This window comes from Spinacia oleracea, unplaced genomic scaffold (genome assembly GCF_020520425.1).
Source record: "Spinacia oleracea cultivar Varoflay unplaced genomic scaffold, BTI_SOV_V1 SOVchr0_151, whole genome shotgun sequence".
NCBI classification, from domain to species: Eukaryota; Viridiplantae; Streptophyta; class Magnoliopsida; order Caryophyllales; family Amaranthaceae; genus Spinacia; species Spinacia oleracea.
Genome location: NW_026614479.1, coordinates 20,001 through 27,500, shown reverse-complemented (window position 1 = coordinate 27,500; position 7,500 = coordinate 20,001).

Here is a 7,500-nt window from a genome sequence, read left to right as displayed (position 1 = left end):
ATGGCTCGCTGCGCGCGCAGCGAGCGATCTCGCGCGCCAGCGAGCGATGGCTCGCGCGCACCAGCGAGCGATCTCGCGCGCCAGCGAGCGATCTCGCGCGCCAGCGAGCGAGCCAGCGCGCCCAGCGAGCGATCTCGCGCGCGCACTGCGAGCGATAGCTCGCGTGCGATGGGGCGCTGTGCGGAGGCTTGCGTTGGGACAGCAGCAGCTATGCTACGAGCGCATGGGCTGCGCGCACATGGCCAGCAATGGCTGTGTGCGTACGGCCCATGGGCGTGCAACGCGTAGGGTGTTTGCGTTTCGATTAGATCGTTTTGAATGTTTACTTTGAAAATTTCAGTTCACGTAATTTTAATTAATTTTAAAATTAATAATTTGAATTAATTTCTTGGATTTTAATTTTGAATATTATAATTATAATAAATGGAATTTATTCTAATTATTTTACTAAAATTAAAATCATGAATTAATTTAAATGCGACTGAAATTAAATTAAATTTTTGGATTCAATTATAAATTTATATGAGCTTTAAATTTTAATTAAATTTGTATGTTTCCGGTTAGACTAGAAATACAATTTTATGTTTAAAATTAGTAAAGCATATGAATTTATTGGTTTGAGTGGGAGCACTTTTAGTCATAAACTCTTGATTAGGTCTACAAATCCTTAAGGTTAAAACAACTCGATTAGAATTAATAAGGACTGAATAATTGGTAGATTATTGGTGACCTTGATTAATTGCTGCAAATGTTTACGTGATGCATAATGTGTTTTACTAACCAGCTATGTGGGCCATTCATGATAATGAATGGGTGAATGGTATATATTGTATATGTACTGTTTTGCAGGTTATGAAGTGACTAGTATGGCCCAAATAGGATAGAAAATATGGTCTGCGTACCATTAATTTGAATGTAATTGGTCTAAAGCACCAAAGTTATTTTTCAATTCAAATATGGTCTGCGTACCATCAAATAGTTGTAATTAGTTATAGCTTATCCTATTTGAAGAAAATGGTGCCTCCCACGGAGATTTTCAAGACGGACTTTGAAGTCAAAGCTTCAAGATGAAGTCGGGCCATACTAGATCATAAATATCTTATGCATGTTTTAAGTTATTTATTGTTTTAAATATGTCTTAAAATGCATGAGATCAAAAGCTTGATTATGTTGTATGATTAAGGATTTTAGTTCACTTAAAATCTAACCAACATAGTAAGAGCCTTAAGTTCCAAACTTAAAAATTGAGTTAAAAGGTGCCATGCCAAAATATACACTTGCTTGGATATCCTTTACATCAATCTAGTAATAGTTTTCGCTCAGCGAGGTGTTACTTATTGGTCCTAAAGGGGCAAGGTACACAAATAATTGTGAGTACATGTTAGTTTTGGTGAAACTCAACGATATAAGTAAGGAGTCCTTTTATGTCGTGGCAAATTCGATAGGTTTACCTAATAAGTTCTTAGACGTACCTATCAACCAAGAATAGTTTCTAGACTATTAGCAAAAGGCTTTTGCTTACCTAAGATGTTCTAGGATTAAGTCGACAAACTGTGCTTAGTTCTTCAATGATTTTAGGATCTTGGAATCATTTTATTCACACCTGCCGGAACACATAACTTGAATAAAATGCTTAATAACATTGAATGCTAGAATTAAGTTTATTAAGAGAAACTGTGAATGGTTATTTATTTGTTTATTCTTTTCAATTGTAGTTTTTAATATGGCAAACAACAATTCATTCAACATTCGATCAATTCTCGAAAAGGAGAAGTTGAACGGGAAAAACTTCCTTGACTGGCAAAGGAACTTGCAAATAGTTCTTATGCAGGAAGAAAAGGAGTATGTCCTAGATGAGGCGATGCCCGAAGCTCCAGGCGACGGGATCACTCAGGCAGCCCTCAATCGTTGGATTGATGCCAACAAGGATGTGAAATGTCTAATGCTCGCCACTATGAGTGCGGATCTGCAGAAAACGTTCATCAACTCAGATGCTTTCACAATCATCAGTGAGTTAAAGAACATGTTCCAAGATCTGGCTCGAGTCGAAAGATTCGAGACTCATAGGCAAATTCTTGAGACCAAGCTTAAGAAAGGCGAGCCCGTAAGTCCACATGTTCTCAAAATGATTGGACTCATTGAGAATATGAGTCGGCTGGATCAGCAATTTTCTCAGGAAATGGCTATAGACACCATCCTCCATTCTCTTCATAGCGGGTATGATCAGTTCAAACTGAACTACAGTATGAATAGTCTGGACAAAACGCTCACTGAGCTTCACGGTATGCTGAAAACCGCTGAAAAGACGCTCAAAAGTGATAAGCAGGATGTGCTTATGGTGCGTGGGGGCAAGTTCAAGAAATCTGGAAAGAAGAGGAATGCTAAGAAAGGTGGCAACAAAGCCAGCCCAACTAAGCAAACTGGCGCCAAATCTGCAAAGAGGAAGGTCAGTCAACCCACTTCTGAATCCGAATGCTTCTACTGCAAGAAGAAGGGGCATTGGAAGAGAGATTGCTTGAAGCTAAAGGAAGATCAGAAGAACGGAACAGTCGTTCCATCTTCAGGTATTTTCGTTATAGACTGTATACTTGCTAATTCAACTTCTTGGGTATTAGATACAGGTTGTGGCTCACACTTATGTTCCAATCCACAGGGACTAAGAAGAAGTAGAAAGTTAAGCAAGGGTGAAGTCGACCTACGAGTGGGAAATGGAGCACGGATTGCTGCATTAGCTGTAGGAACTTACTATTTGTCGTTGCCCTCCGGGCTAGTTTTGGAACTGGAAGAATGTTTCCATGTTCCAAGTCTTACTAAAAACATCATTTCAGTTTCTTGCTTAGATGCTAAGGGATTTTCCTTTATAATAAAAGACAATAGTTGTTCGTTTTATTTTAAAGAGATGTTTTATGGATCTGCTAGATTAGTCAATGGACTTTATTTGTTAGATCACGACAAACAAGTATATAACATAAATACCAAAAAGGCCAAAAAGGATGATTCAGATCTCACCTATCTGTGGCATTGTCGATTAGGCCATATAAACTTGAAACGCTTAGAAAGACTTCAAAGGGAAGGAATTCTAGAACCATTTGACTTAGAGGATTATGGTAAATGCGAATCATGTTTACTTGGCAAAATGACAAAGCAACCTTTCTCTAAAGTTGGAGAAAGAGCAAATGAACTATTGGGTTTAATCCATACAGATGTATGTGGACCAATGAGTACAAATGCTAGAGGTGGTTTCAGCTACTTTATCACTTTCACTGATGACTTCAGTAGGTATGGTTATGTCTACCTAATGAAGCATAAGTCTGAATCCTTTGACAAATTCAAGGAATTTCAGAGTGAAGTAGAGAATCAATTAGGCAAGAAGATTAAGGCACTGCGGTCTGATAGAGGCGGTGAATATCTGAGCTATGAATTTGATGACCATCTGAAAGAATGTGGAATTCTATCAGAATTGACTCCTCCTGGAACACCACAATGGAACGGTGTGTCAGAACGGAGGAACAGAACCTTGCTAGACATGGTCAGGTCAATGATGGGTCAGGCCGAACTTCCATTAGAATTTTGGGGACATGCACTAAATACAGCTGCACTCACTATAAATAGAGCTCCGTCTAAAGCTGTCGAAAAGACTCCATACGAATTATGGTTTGGAAAGCCTCCAAATGTGTCTTTTCTTAAGATTTGGGGATGTGAAGTCTACGTCAAACGATTAATTTCAGACAAACTTCATCCAAAATCTGACAAATGTATCCTTGTGGGCTATCCAAAGGAAACAAAGGGGTATTACTTCTACAATACATCTGAGAACAAAGTGTTTGTTGCTCGAGATGGTGTCTTTTTGGAGAAAGATCACATTTCCAAAATGACAAGTGGGAGAAAAGTAGACCTCGAAGAAATTCGAGTCGAACAACAAACTCTAGAGAATGCTCAAGATGACATTCAGGATGAAACTCAGAGATCTTTAGAAGAATCTGGTGAGAATCATGGTCAATCTAGAAATGTTACCCCGCGTAGATCGCAAAGATATAGATCTCAACCGGAAAGGTACTTAGGTATTTTGACGAACGAGAGCTATGACGTTCTATTACTTGAAAGTGATGAACCTGCGACTTACAAGCAAGCTATGACGAGCCCTAGCTCCAAGCAATGGCAAGAAGCCATGCAATCTGAATTAGACTCCATGTCTGAAAACCAAGTATGGGATTTGGTCGATTTGCCAGATGGCTACCAAGCCATTGGAAGCAAATGGGTTTTCAAACTGAAAAAGGACAAGGATGGGAAACTTGAAGTTTTCAAAGCTAGATTGGTTGCAAAAGGTTACAGGCAAGTCCACGGTGTGGATTACGATGAAACCTTTTCACCAGTTGCAATGCTAAAGTCTATTCGAATAATGTTAGCAATCGCTGCATATTACGATTACGAAATATGGCAGATGGATGTCAAAACTGCTTTCTTAAACGGCGTTTTAACAGAAACTGTGTTTATGACACAGCCTGAAGGTTTTGAGGATCCAAAGAATGCTAAAAAGGTATGCAAGCTAAAGAAATCAATCTACGGATTGAAGCAGGCATCCAGGAGCTGGAATATACGTTTTGATGAAGCAGTCAGTGACTTTGGTTTCATCAAGAACGCGGACGAATCTTGTGTATACAAGAAGGTCAGTGGGAGCAAAATTGCTTTCCTAGTATTATATGTCGACGACATATTTCTTATCGGAAATGACATTCCTATGTTAAACTCTGTCAAGATTTGGCTTGGGAAATGTTTTTCGATGAAGGATCTAGGAGAAGCACAGTACATATTGGGCATCAAGATTTACAGAGATAGATCTAAAAGGATGATTGGACTTAGTCAAAGCACTTATATCAATAAGGTGCTTGATAGGTTCAAGATGGCGGACTCCAAGCGAGGCTACCTACCCATGTCTCATGGAATGACTCTAAGCAAGACTCAGTGCCCAAAAACACTTGATGAGCGTAGACGAATGAATGGGATTCCATATGCATCATTGATTGGTTCAATAATGTATGCTATGATATGTACACGCCCGGATGTTGCGTACGCACTCAGTGCTACCCATGTCTCATAATGTATGCTATGATATGTACACGCCCGGAGGCGCATTGGACTGCTGCCAAGAACATTCTGAAGTACCTGAAAAGGCACAAAGATGACTTCCTGGTCTATGGTGGAGATGATGAATTAATTGTTAAAGGCTATACGGACGCAAGTTTCCAAACCGACAAAGATGATTTCAGATCACAGTCTGGGTTTGTCTTCTGCCTCAACGGAGGAGCAGTAAGCTGGAAAAGTGCTAAGCAAAGCACCATTGCGGATTCTACAACTGAAGCGGAGTACATTGCTGCACATGAAGCAGCAAAGGAAGCTATATGGCTAAGGAAGTTCATAGGAGAACTTGGTGTAGTCCCCTCCATTAAAGGACCAATAGCCCTGTATTGTGATAATAACGGAGCTATTGCACAGGCAAAAGAGCCTAGACACCACCAGAGAGTCAAGCATGTACTTCGTAGATTTCACCTTCTACGAGAGTTCGTTGAAAGAAAAGAAGTCGAGATAAGCAAAATTGGAACTGATGACAACATATCAGATCCATTAACTAAACCTCTGCCGCAAGCGAAGCACAACTCGCACACTGCAGCTATGGGAATCAAGCATATTGGAGAATGGCTTTGATGTCTCTGTTTAATGTTTTAAAGTTTTAGAGTTTAAATCTTTGTAAAACATTATTGGTTAATCATTCACAATAAATGAAAGAAAATCATTTTTCCATTTAATTTGTGGTTTATTAAATGATGAGTCCCTTCAACTTGACGATATATTCAAGATAGACTGTCAGGACCAGTCCTGTGACTAAGAAATGTCTATCAAGTGAACTTGAATGTCAAAGGTTGAAAATGGTCCCTAATTGGAGTTTTCTATAAAATTGGACGCATAGAAAACGTTAGACGATTAGAGTGCAAGATGACTAGTAGTTCTGTTTCTTGAACTATGTGGACATGGCAATGTCATAATCATTTGCATAGATACTTACTTTGGGAAGACTAGTATCGGACAAGACCTATGAAACTTTACTGTAAGAGATGAAAGTCTGTCATAAGTAAATTTCATTAAATTATTAGACACTAAATCCTCAATACCTGAGTGATTTGAGATTACTTGTTTGAGAACTGGTTGCTTTGACGTTGACCAACCGTCGCACCGTAAAAGGAGGCTATAAAGGCAACGCTCAGGTAATCACCTATCAAACGAAGTCTAATCTCAAGATCGCAAGATTGGGATTGTCCTCCCATAAATCGGGATGAGATGCTTAAAAGTTGTACAAGGCCACTCGGAGAGCTAGAAACTGTGAAATGCATGGCCGTGCTCGGATGAATCATAGGCTATGATTATCTGTTTATTTGATCAGTTGAACTCTGAAACCGAGGAACACCTCTGGACATAATAAGGATGACAACTCTTACCTTATGTTCAAGAGCAAGCATCGAGCGACAAAGGAATTAGGAAATGCACACTTGTCCCTAAGGACAAGTGGGAGACTGAAGGAAATAATGCCCTTGGTCCAAGTATGCATTCTATGTTAAGTCTAATAAATGCGGTTCAGTATTAATTAACAAGTTAATAATTCAGTGAGATCAAGTGAGCTGAATGCCTAGCTAGAGGCCGCTTCAGTTCAAGTGGAATTAATGATATTAATCCACAGCTTACTCTTGACTGAACCCGTAGGGTCACACAAATAGTACGTAAACGGATCAAGTATTTAATGGCATTAAATACTCCATCTATGAATATTCGGAACCGACGGATCTTGGTTTCAGTGGGAGCTAAGATCGTCACAGGCAAGAAATGAATACTCCGGAAACGATGATATTGCCGGAAACGGAAATATGGATCGTATCGGAAATATGAATATTATCCAAGTCGTAGATGTTGCCGGAAACGGAAACATGGTACGTATCGGAAAATATTATTGGAAATGGAAATATTACCAGAATCGGAAATATTGCCGGAAACGGAAATATTGTCAGAATCGGAAATATTGCCGGAATCGGAAAATAATTCCGAAAACGGAAATATTAAATATTTGTTCGAAACGGAAATTAATTCCGGAATCGGAAATATTAAATATTGTTCGTATCGGAAATAGATTCCGGAAATGGAAATTTAATCGGAAGCGTATCGTACGAATTAGCATCGGACGAGGCCTGCCGGACGAAGGCCCAGCACGAAGCCAGGCCGTCGCCCAGCAAGCACGCACGCCACAAGCCCAGCGCGCGCCAAGGCCACGGATGCGTGGGCCTTGCTGCGTGGGCTGCAGCTCGCACGCATGGGCAGTCCTTGTGGCTGCCGTGTGTGTGTGAGTTTGTGATCATGCGTGATTCCTGAATCTGCAAGAGTCAGTGTATGATTAAATGTCTATTCCTAATTGGATAAATTAATTAAATAGAATTCATGTAGGATTCTAATTCCAAT